This window comes from Theropithecus gelada, chromosome 19 (genome assembly GCF_003255815.1).
Source record: "Theropithecus gelada isolate Dixy chromosome 19, Tgel_1.0, whole genome shotgun sequence".
NCBI lineage: Eukaryota > Metazoa > Chordata > Mammalia > Primates > Cercopithecidae > Theropithecus > Theropithecus gelada.
Genome location: NC_037687.1, coordinates 43,910,057 through 43,922,684, shown reverse-complemented (window position 1 = coordinate 43,922,684; position 12,628 = coordinate 43,910,057). Strand labels below are relative to the sequence as shown.

General features: G+C 50.4%; 1 pseudogene; it reads right to left on the bottom strand.

Annotated features, from left to right (window-relative positions):
• Positions 1-363: 363 nt before the first annotated feature.
• LOC112613553 lies at positions 364-880 on the bottom strand (annotated as a pseudogene).
• Positions 881-12,628: the final 11,748 nt, after the last annotated feature.

Below are 12,628 nucleotides of genomic sequence, written 5' to 3'. Positions count from 1 at the left end.
ATTACAAGCATGAGCCATTGCACCTGGCCTCATAGTAGTTTAGATTTACGCTTCCTGGCCGGACGCGGTGGCTCACCCCTGTAATCCCAGCACTTTGGGAGGCCGAGGCGGGTGGATCACGAGGTCTGGAGATCGAGACCATCCTGGCTAACACAGTGAAACCCCATCTCTACTAAAAATACAAAAAATTAACTGGACGTGGTGGCGGGCGCCTGTAGTCCCAGCTACTTGAGGGGCTGAGACAGGAGAATGGGGTGGACCCGGGAGGCAGAGCTTGCAGTAAGCCAAGATTGAGCCACTGCACTCCAGCCTGGGCGAAAGAGCAAGACTCCATTTCAAAAAAAGAAAAAGATTTATACTTCCCTAATGATTGTGTCCGGCATCCTTTCATGTGCAAACTGGCCATTTGTTAGTGGTTTTTGCTTCTTTTAAAAACTGCTGAGCCATCCATAAACATTTTCAAAATGAAAGGTATGTTTTTCAGTGTTAAGGCAACTGTTTTGTTGTGTTTTCCTTTGCTCTCTGTCACCAAATATTGTACATGCAAATAGTAAGACTGGGCTTTGTGTTGTCCATTGTTAATCCTAAATGCAACAAAACACATGGAGACTTTGAAAATCCTTCAGAATAATGCTATAGTTAAGATTTTGCTAAAGCAAGTTTTTTTTCTAACGCCTTGAGCTGCATATTGCCTTGAGTAATCATCCTCTTGAATTCTTTTGAATTCTTCCCTTGCCCAATCCTTCAGGTATTTGCGATCAGAATCATTTGGAACTTGCTGAATTGTTTGGAAAATCCTTCTGTAAAGGAGGAGAACTTGCTGCCTTCTGATGAACTGCTTTAACGTTCGTGTTGCTGGGGGTAAGTGGGAAGTGGCCATGTCTACCAGCGGTCTGTTGGAGCATTAGCTGGTCTTTTTCCTTCTCTCCCTCTCCATTCCTTACGCTATCTCCCTCTCCCCTCGTCCATCTCTTCATCTCACCATAACCTTTTTTTCTAATTTTTTAAAATTTTTTTTAAAAGAAGTTTCACTCAGGCTAGAGTGCAATGGCGTGATCTCAGCTCACTGAAACCTCCACCTCCCCGGTTCAAGCAATTCTCCTGCCTCACCCTCCAGAGTAGCTGGAGTAACTGGGATGACAGGCGCACGCCACTACGCTGGCTAATTTTTGGGTCCTTAGTAGAGACGGGGCTTTACCATGTTGGCCAGGCTGGTCTCAAACTTCTGACCTCAGATGATCCACTCGCCTCTGCCTTCCTAAGTGCTGGGATTACAGGCGTGAGCCACTGTGCCTGGCCTTCACCGTAACTTTTGTGTATCTTTCCCTCTCCCACTTTTACTCTCTATGCCAATCTCTGTCCCCACCTCCCCATATCTGTCTTTCCTTTCTCTGTCCCTCCATCTGCCCTCTTTTCCCCACCCAGCACCCCTATACTTAGGCCTCTGTATGATCAGTGGCACCAGGTCAGGCTGGAGCCAGTACTAATGGGCACATCTGTGTGCAGACCCAGGGTGGATGCTGAGGGCCAGGCCCAGGCACCTAGGACTATAAATGCCCCCGCAATGTGGCTGGCCTCAGCCCTGCTCTGGCAGGTGACCCCCAGGCCCCGGGCTCTGAGGCCAGGCCCTTCTCTGAGATCTCCCTTGTGCCCCCTACTGCCACTGCAGTGGGAGGCCTGGAGGGAAGGCTGGCAGGAGGAACCACACTAACCGGTCTATCTCCCTCTACCCCCAGCTGTGCCTCGGTGTCTTGGGTTTCCTACAGGGTGAGTGCCCCAGAGGGAATGCAGAAAGCTGGTGAGTTGGTCTGGATTTGCAGCAGAGTGTGGGGTGGGGAGGGGCTGGTTGTGCTGGCTCAGGTTGGGAGGCTGTTTGGCATGGCTCTGTGACGGGATTGGCCACAGTGGAACTTCTTGGGACAGGGCCCTGGCCAGCTGGGACAAGGGGCTATTTGAGCAGACTGTGTGTCAGGGGATTGGCAAAACTGGTTCTGAGGAGGCTGGGCAGGGCTTTGGGGACAGATGGTGCAAAAGCAGTAACTTCAAGCTAATACTGATATAGATGACTTCATGCCATGGCTTTGACATCAAGCTCCCCATTGTTCTGTGAAGTATGCACCAATACCCCCTTTACAGATGCAGCAGCTGAGGCCCCAAGAAATGAGGTGACTTGCCCAAATTCACTTGGCTAGAAAGCGGCCGAGTTGGCTGGGCAAGGTGGCTCACGACTGTAAGTAATCCCAGCACTTTGGGAGGCCAAGGTGGGAGGATCGCATGAGCCTGGGAGACCAGCTTGGGCAACAGAGTGAGTCTCCTGTCTAAAATAGAAAAAGAAAAGGAAGGAAGGGAGGGAGAGAGGGAGGGAGAGAAGGAGGGAGGGAGAGAGGGAGAGAAAGTGGCAGAGTCAGAATTAGAATCTGACGCATTTAGCTTCCGAATCCACCGGATTATTCTTGACTGCCTCCTCTGGGCTCCTGGTTCCCTCAAGCCCGACGGACGTCTGCGTCTTATGTTTCCAGGGCTGCCGCTTCATCACGGCTTTCTTGGAAAACGGGGGCGCTGAGAAGCCCGACTTCCAGCTATATATGTCGCCACCGCCCACGGGGCCCCCGACGGCGCTGCTGGTGACAGCTCTCCCTGCGTGGGCGCCACTCTCCCCGAGTGCCCCGCGCCTGCAGCCAGGCACGACGGTGTGGGTGCGCCCGCCCGGCGCAGAGGAGCTGCGGGGCTCGCAGCAGGCGGCGCTGTGCAAGCAGCGACGTCGCGGCCCAGGGAGTGGAGGCGGTGAAAGCGCGTGGGCGCGCCTCCCTGGACTCGGCGCTGGCTCTGCGGCGCCACCTGCTGGACACTCCCTACTCGATGGTGGCTCCGTCGCTGCCGCCCGGCGACCTGCACAAGGAGTTTGCGGTGGTGGCGGGCGCTGGGCCCACGCTCTTGAGGCACCTCACGCCCCCTGTGCCTGTTCTACTGGACCGCGTAGACTACCCTGCCCGCTGGCCCCATCTCTTGATCCTTGAAGGCTTCCAGACGCGCTGCAGTTGCAGAGAGCAGGAGACCTATCCAGCACCCGTGTCGTGGCTGCCCATCCCGTCGCGCTGCTGGCTGGCCTCAGTTGTCTGCAAGCGAGAAGCAAGGCCTGTGGCCACGCGTTCGGAAAACCGCCGCCCCATGATCCCTGGAGTGGTCTCCACACGGTGCCCCACTTAGCACCTGCGCGTCCCAGGCGCCGAGACCGCGTGTTCCCGGAGGGTAGTGGTCTGGGTAGCCTGAGCTTCTGGTGCTGCGACGCCGACGGGGCGTGGGCTCTGTGCCCTGGCACGATGCTGCGCTCTGCGGTGGACCAGTGCACCCTCTGGCGTTGTGCTCTTCAGCCGACATGCAGGTGTTTTTCAGGGAGGCCGCCGTGGGCCGCGGGAGTTGACACCTACAGTCCCTCCTTCGCGCTTATGCCCTGGTGGGCGCGTTCAGCCGCAGCCTCGCAAGCATGGTGCAGCCAAACTTTTCCAACGTGGAATTTGCACCTGCCCCGGTGCTCCTGGACTGCCAGCCACTACCCGGCCTGCACTGGCGCCCTGTCCCTGCTGGCCCCGAGCCGCGTCATGAGCAGCATTCTGACTAAAGGCTGGTCCCGGCTCAGGGCTTCGCCTGGACTGAGGTGGCTTAGGGGCGTAGGTGCAGCGCAGTGCACCACCTGGAGAGGAGCGGGGCGCCCATGGGCATGTTTAGCTTCAGCATCGCCCAGGAAGCAAGCTTCAGGACCCAGGCCGTGGGGCAGCCGGCTGCAGATGGGCAGCCGGCTGCAGATGAGCAGCCCTGGGGGCCCAAGGGTTTCGGGAGGTGAACCAGCAATGGGATTCGTGGATATTAGGGTTGGAGCAAATCATAACACTACATTCCATTGCTTACATAACAACCAGAGAGGTAGTTTTTTGTTTGGTTTTTTTTTTTTTGGTTTTTGTTGTTGTTGTTGTTGTTATTGTTTGGTGGTTTTTGTTGTTGTTTGTTTTGTTTTGTTTTGCTTTGCACCCCACCCGACCCCCAATTTTTGTATTTTTACTAGAGACGGGGTATTACCATGTTGGCCAGGCTGGTCTTGAGCTCCTGACCTTAGGTGATCCACCTGCCACAGCTTCCCAAAGTGTTGGGATTACAGGTGTTAGCCACTGCGCCCAGACCAGAGAGGTAGTTTTAAAATATAAGTCTGTCCCTCCTCCACTCAAAATCTCCTAGGCAATTATCCCATCTCCCAGCAAAAGCAGTCCTTACAATGGTTTAAGAGTTCCTACATGATGTGTTCCCAGCACCCTGCTCATCTCATCTCTCTCCCCTGCCTCACTGTCTGTACGCCAGCCACACTGGCTGCCTTACTTTCTTCTTCCTACCCCAGGCCCTTTGCACTGGCTGTCCCCATGACATCCTGGTGGATCACTCTCTCATCCTCCTTCAAGCCTTTGTTCAAATGTCACCTCCTCAATGAGGCCAACCTGACTGCACAATTTAAAATTGCAATCCCCAAGCCAGACATGGTGATTCACGCCTGTAATCCCACCACTTTGGGATGACGAGGTGGGTGAATCACTTGACAAGGTCATGAGTTCAAGACCAGCCTGGTCAACATGGAGAAACCTCATCTCTACCAAAAAATATAAAAATTAGCCGGCCGGGCGTGGTGACTCACGCCTGTAATCCCAGCACTTTGGGAGGCCGAGGCAGGCAGATCATGAGGTCAGGAGATTGAGACCATCCTGGCTAACATGGTGAAACCCCATCTCTACTAAAAATACAAAAAATTAGCCGGGCGTGGTGGCGGGCACCTGTAGTCCCAGCTACTCGGGAGGCTGAGGCAGAAGAATGGTGTGAACCCGGGAGGCAGAGCTTGCAGTGAGCCGAAATCGCGCCACTGCACTCCAGCCTGGGTAACAGAGCGAGACTCCATCTCAACAACAACAAAAAATTAACCAGGCATGGTGGCACATGCCTGTAATCCCAGCTACTTGGGAGGCTGAGGCAGGAGAATCACCTAAACCTGGGAGGTGGAGGTTGCAGTGAGCAGAGATGTTGCCACTGCATTTGAGCCTAGGCGACAGAGTGAGACTCCACCTCAAAAATAAGATAAAATTGTAATCCCCCACTCCCAACATTACCTAGCCCTTTCCCAGAATTTTTTTACAGAATATATCACCTTCTGTATAATTACGTTTTCTTTTTTTTTTTTTTTTTTTTTTTTTTGAGACGGAGTCTCGCGCTGTCACCCAGGCTGGAGTGCAGTGGCCGGATCTCAGCTCACTGCAAGCTCCGCCTCCCGGGTTCAGGCCATTCTCCTGCCTCCGCCTCCCGAGTAGCTGGGACTACAGGCGTCCGCCACCCCGGCTGGCTAGTTTTTTGTATTTTTTAGTAGAGACGGGGTTTCACCGTGTTAACCAGGATGGTCTCGATCTCCTGACCTCGTGATCCGCCCGTCTCGGCCTCCCAAAGTGCTGGGATTACAGGCTTGAGCCACCGTGCCCGGCCTATAATTACGTTTTCTATGATCTCTCTACAACACATACATTCCTTAAGGGCAATGATTTTTTTAACTGTTTAACAATCTAAAAAAAAAAAAACAAAAACAAAAACTGAGACAGTCTCCCTATGTTGCCCAGGCTGATTATGAACTCCTGGGCTCAAGGGATCCTCCTGCCTCAGCCTCCCAAAGTGCTGGAATTTCAGGTGTGAGCCTGTTGTCAAGTTTTTGTTTGTTTGTTTGTTTGTTGTTTTGTGATGGAGTTTCGCTCTTGTTGCCCAGGCTGGAATGCAATGGCGTAATCTTGGCTCACTGCAACCTCCGCCTCCCGGGTTCAAGCGATTCTTCTGCCTCAGCCTCCCAAGTGGCTGGGGATACAGGCATGTGTCACCATGCCCAGCTAATTTTTTGTATTTAGTAGAGATGAGGCTTCACCATGTTAGTCAGGCTGGTCTCGAACTCCTGACCTCAGGTGATTCACCTGCCTCGGCCTCACAAAGTGCTGGGAAACAGGGTGAGCCACTGTGCCTGGCCTGGCCTGTTGTAAGTTTTAAGATACACAATTAACTGCACAATTTAAAGTTTCCAACCTGAATGAATTTTCACATATGTTCACCTGTGTAACCCTCACTTAAATGAAGCTATTAGAACACTTCTATCACCCCACATAGCCTCACGAAGTCAGATTCCTTTTTTTTTTTTTTTTTTGAGACAGAATCTCGCTCTGTTGCCCAGGCTGGAGTGCAGTGGCGCAATCTCGGCTCACTGCAAGCTCTGCCTCCCGGGTTCACGTCGTTCTCCTGCCTCAGCCTCTCAAGTAGCTGGGATTACAAGCACCCACCACCATGCCTGGCTAATTTTTTGTATTTTTAGTAAAGACGGGGTTTCACCATGTTAGCCAGGATGGTCTCGATCTCCTGACCTCGTGATCCTCCTACCTCGGCCTTCCAAAGTGCTGGGATTACAGGCGTGAGCCACCGCGCCCACCCAAGGTCAGATTATTACAAAAAAGGTTTTGTGCACTGTTGAATCTCCAGCACCCGTGACAGTGCCCAGCTCTCAGCAAACATTTGTGGAAGGAATAATAATGGTTGTAATTTGTTAAATGTGCACCACATTATATGCCAGGCACTGGGCTTAGAGAGGAAATTATTGCCCAAGGTCACACCTTTTTATTATAGTGTAAAATGTGAACAGTGGCGTGGGAGAAGGGATAAAATAATAATAGCTAGTACTGAGTGCGTAACTCTGTGTATTTTTTTTTTCCTTCCCGCTTGTCTTTGAGGTTGACTGTCTAATAATATTATGGGGGTTTTTTTGTTTTGTTTTGTTTTGTTTTTTCTGAGAAGGAGTCTCCCTCTGTCACCCAGGCTAGAGTACAGTGGCGCTATCTCAGCTCACTGCAACCTCCGCCTCCCAGGTTCAAGCAATTCTCCCACTTCAGTCTCCCCAGTAGCTTGGATTACAGGCGCCCACCACCACGCTAGGTTAATTTTTGTATTTTTAGTAGGGATGGGGTTTCACCATGTTGTCCAGGCTGATCTTGAACTCCTGACCTCACGTGATCTGCCTACCTTGGTCTCCCAAAGTGCTGGAATTAGAGGCATGAGCCACTGCACCCAGCCTGTTTTTTATTTTGTTTTGTTTTTTGTTTTTGTTTTTGTTTTGAGATGGAGTCTCGCTCTGTTTCCTAGGCTGGACTGTAGTGGTGTGATCTAGGCTCACTGCAACCTCTGTCTCCCAGGTTCAAGCGATTCTCGTGCCTCAGCCTCCTAAGTAGCTGGGATTACAGACGTGCATCACCACCATGCCTAGCTAATATTTTTGTATTTTTTTTTTTTAGTAGAGACAGGATTTCACCATATTGGCCAGGCTGGTCTTGAACTCCTGACCTCAGATGATCTGCCCACCTCAGCCTCCCAAAGTGCTGGGATTATAGGTGTGAGCCACTGTCCCTGGCCATTTTATTTTGTTTCGTTTGAGACAGGGTCCTTCTCTTTCACCCAGGCTGCTGTGCAGTGGCACAACCATCAACCATGGTTCACTACAGACTTGACCTCTGGGCTCAAATGATCCTCTAGCCTCAGCCTCCCAAGTACCTGGGACTACAGGCGTGCACCACCATGCCTGGCTAATTTTTATTTTTTGTACAGACAGGGTCTTGCTATGTTGCCCGGGCTGGCCTCAAATTCCTGGGATCAAGCAATTTACCCGCCTCAGCCTCTGAGAGTGTTGGGATTATACGCGAGAACTACCACCCCCGGCCTATAATAATATTGTAATGATTGCTTTTCCCTGGGGAGAGGGGCCAAGGCCAGAGCTCAAGTCTCTTGCCAAGCTCACATAGCTAGAAAGTGGCAGAGTCTGGATTTGAACCCAGTTCTGTCTGGGTCCACAGTGCAAGCTTTTAACCACCTTTTTAGTTTAATTTAGTTTTGTTTTGTGTTTTGTACCACCTTACAAAGACTCATAAACTAGTCTAGACTTATGTGCTAAGTGGCAAGTGCTTTTATAAATAATGTACATACAGTCATCCTTACAGTCATCCTGGAGATAGGTCTTTTTGTTATCCTCATTTCACAGAGAAGTCAGTTGAAGGTTTAAGGCGTGAAACCACTGCCCAAGGCCACACCCTGAACAGGTGTCAGCTTTGAACCCCAAGCCTGCTTGGGCTGCTGGGAAACAGGCGTGTTGTCTCAGGGGGCGCCGCGCTCCGCGCAGACGCAGCGAGACTGGACGCTGACCACGGTTCTGAACACACTGTGCCGCGGGACCTGGTCTTTTCCTGTAACCCTGAAATCCCATTCAGCCTCTTCTAGTCCTCAGAAACAGCAGGACACCAGGGAAATGAGAGAAAAGTGAGGCAGTTTTCAGAGAGAAAAGCTGGGTTTCTTTCTTTCTTTCTTTCTTTCTTTCTTTTTTTTGAGACGGAGTCTCGCTCTGTCGCCCAGGCTGGAGTGCAATGGTGGGATCTTGGCTCACTGCAAGCTCCGCCTCCCGGGTTCACGCCATTCTCCTGCCTCAGCCTCCCGAGTAGCTGGGACTACAGGCGCCCGCCACCTCGCCCGGCTAGTTTTTTGTATTTTTCGTAGAGATGAGGTTTCACCATGTTAGTCAGGATGGTCTTGATCTCTTGACCTCGTGATCCGCCCGCCTCGGCCTCCCAAAGTGCTGGGATTACAGGCGTGAGTCACCGCGACCGGCCGAGCCTGGGTTTCTTAGAAATGGAGACAAGGACTTCAACTTATTTATTCATAACAGCTCAGAGCTGGACTCCGGAGCCAAGAGTCCTCGATGCAAATCCTGCTCCAAACTGTGTGATTCTGCACAAGTCACTTCATTTCTCTGACCATCTACTTCTCCTCTATTAAAGGTGGATGATAGTATGAACATCACAGGGTTCTTGGGGCATTTTAAATTAAATTATTTAGTATTCCTATTATTATTTAATAGAAATAGAGATGGGGTCTTGCTATGTTGCCAGGCTAGTCTCAAACTCCTGGGCTTAAGCAATCCACCCACCTTGGCCTCCCAACATGCTTGGATTACAGGCATGAGCCACCATGCCTGGCTCTAACTTTTTATTTTTATTTATTTATTTATTTATTTAATTATTTTTTTTGATACGGAGTCTCACTCGTCGCCCAGGCTGTAGTGCAATGGCATAACCTTGGCTCACTGCAACCTCCACCTCCCGGATTCAAGCAATCTTCCATCTCAGCTTCTCTAGTAACTGGAACTACAGGTGCCTGCCACCAGTCCTGGCTAATTTCTGTATTCTCAGTAGAGATGGAGTTTCATCATGTTGGCCAGGCTGGTCTTGAACTCCTGACCTCAAGTAATCTACCTGCCTCGGCCTCCCAAAGTGCTAGGATTACAGGCATGAGCCACCACGCGTGGCCTTATTTTTATTTATTTATTTGAGATGGAGTTTCATTCTTGCTGCCCAGGCTGGAGTACAATGGCAAGATCTCGGCTCACTGCAACTCCACCTCCCGGGTTGAAGTGATTCTCCTGCCTCAGCCTCCCAAGTAGCTAGGACTACAGGTACACGCCACCACACCCACCTATTTTTTGTATTTTTAGTAGAAATGGGGTTTCACCATGTTGGCCAGGATGGCATTGAACTCCTCACCTCAGGTGATCTGCCCACCTCGGCCTCCCAGAGTGCTGGGATTACAGGCATGAGCCACGACACCCAGACTTTTTTTTTTTTTAATTAAAAAAAAAAAAAAAAAAAAGGAGAGATGGGGCCTCACCATCTTGCCCAGGCTGGTCTCAGACTCCTGGGCTTGAGTGGTCCTCCTGTCTTGACCTCAGAAAGTGCTGGGAGTACAGGCGTGAGCCATTGCACCCTGCCAGCATTTTAAAAAATGACTTAATAGCACAATGTCTGGCATGCAGTAAATATTTGCCAGTATTATTTTGCAACAATTTTTTTTTTCATTTTCTTCAGGCTAGGCCTGTTCTAGGCACTGCAGATGCAACAGTGAACAACACAGACAACATCCCTGCCCTCAGGGAGCTAACACTCAAGTTCAGTCCATACGAAAACTATATTCCATCTTTGCTTTTTTTTTTCTGTATTCCACTGTGGTAGAAAATATGCAAAGCTCTACAGAACACAAGATTATTCTTAAAAGTTCACTTTGGGGCCGGGCGCGGTGGCTCAAGCCTGTAATCCCAGCACTTTGGGAGGCCGAGACGGGCGGATCACGAGGTCAGGAGATCGAGACCATCCTGGCTAACACAGTGAAACCCCGTCTCTACTAAAAATACAAAAAACTTAGCCGGGCGAGGTGGCGGGCGCCTGTAGTCCCAGCTACTTGGGAGGCTGAGGCAGGAGAATGGCGTGAACCCGGGGGGGCGGAGCTTGCAGTGAGCTGAGATCCGGCCACTGCACTCCAGCCTGGGTGACAGAGCGAGACTCCGTCTCAAAAAAAAAAAAAAAAAGTTCACTTTGGGGTCAAGCACGGTGGCTCATGCCTGTAATCTGAGCACTTTGGAAGGCCGAGATGGGCAGATCACCGGAAGTCAGAGTTCGAGACCAACCTGGGCAACATGGCAAAACCTCATTCCTACTAAAAATACAAAAATTAGCCAGGTGTGGTGGTGCATGTCTGTAATCCCACCTACTTACGAGGCTGAGGCATGAGAATCTCTTGAACCCAGGAGCTGGAGTTCGCGGTGAGCTGAGATCACACCACTGCACTCCACCCAGGTGACAGAGTGAGATTCTGTCTCAAAAAAATAAAAATAAAAATAAAAACAAATAAAATTCACTTTGTAGGTGGCTAGCTTCATGCACCGATAGCAATGAACAAATAACATCCCTTCCTGGGAAGTAGGAAGGAATATATGTCTCCAGTTCCCCACAGCACACACAGACACACACACACACACACACACACACACACACACAAACGCACACATTCTACTCTCAAGTCTGCTTAATGTGGCAGGTTGAAGTCCTCGATGGCCAGAATCAATGCATGGTACATTTGCATTGGCATAGAGATGCTCTCATAATTGAATCTGGCTGTCTTCAGATGCAGCCTGTGCTCTCGAGCTCCCTGCAGACCTATTCTACACCCAGACTGTGCTGATCATTTTGTCCCTCAGTCCCACTCTTCTTTCTGCTGATACATACAGACCCAGTTTATTTTAAATTGAGAACACTGATAGCTTCTGAATGTTGAGTCTCCAAGGCCAGGGACCCTGGAGGCCTGGGGTATCAAGGCAGATTTGATATGAGGCTAAATTCCAGGATCCAATTCTATTGCATCCTTCCCCCATCTCATCTCCAGATATTCTGACTGAGGAGGAAGTGAGCCCTTCCATAGAGTCCCATCCCCTCCTAGAGTCTTCCCTGGTGATGCCACTCCAGTTCCAGGTCTCCTGTGAGGGCCATACGTGCTGTGATGGGACCACATGTCAGCTTGTGAAGCGCAGGCTTAAATGTGTGGCCGGGCACAGTGGCTTACACTTGTAATCCCAGCACTTTGGAAGGCAGAGATGGGCAGATTGCTTGAGCTCAAGAGTTGGAGACCATCATGGGCAAAATGGCAAAACCCTGACTTTACAAGAAATACAAAAGTTAGCCAGGTGGCATGCACCTGTAGTCCCAGCTATTTAGGAGGCTGAGGTAGGAAGATGGGTTGAGTTCAGGAGGTGAAGATTGCAGTGAGCTGAGATCACACCACTTCACCCCAGCCTGGGCAACAGAGCCAGACCCTGTCTCAAAAGAAAAAAGCAGAAGAAAAAAGAAAAAAACAAAAAAGTAATTTAAAATATAAAAAAACAGATAAATGAAAAAAGTCTAAATGTGTGCCTACCCCTCAGGTCACATGTGAGTCTGAGACCTCGTCCAGTTCCAAGATGGCAGGACTCCAAAACAGTGTCCATCTTCATGTCTAAGACCATGGCAGTGGCTGCATCAGGACCAAACAACGCACCTGAAGCTGAACCAGGGCTTGTGCCTGTGGTCCTGGTGGGACCTGAGCCTGAATCTGTGGCCATGGCTCATCTGGGGCTTGCACAAGTGACTGTAAATGAACACTGCCCTGAACCTGTAGCTGCAGCCGCACCAGTGCCTGGACTTGTGACTGTAAAAGAACCATCTCCTGTAGCTCTGGTTGTGGCTGAACCAGCACCTGTACCACCTACCAAACCCATAGCTGAACAATTGTCTACAACCATGTCCAAAACCGAGACAGTATCTGTGTCTGGGTCAAAACTGTCTCATGGTCAAGCTGGGGCTCAAGGTGGTGACAGTGACTAAACCAAGCTTAAAGACCCTGGCTGTGGCAAAATTAGAACTTGTCTGTAGCAAAGGGCAGGGGGCCATCACAGGGGGCACCAGCTGAGCCTCTGGGCTACCATACGTCTAGACTTTCTTCCTTTCTTTTCTTTCCTTTCTTTCCTTCCCTTCCTTCCCTTTCTCTTTCTTTTCTTTCTTCTTTCTCTTTTCTTTCTTTTCTTTCCCCTTCCTTCCTTCCTTCCTTCCTTCCTTTCTCTTTCTTTTCTTTTCTCCTTCCTTCCTTCCTTCCTTCCTTCCTTCCTTCCTTCCTTCCTTCCTTCCTTCCTTCCTTCCTTCCTTTCTCCTTCCTTCCTTCCTTCCTCCCT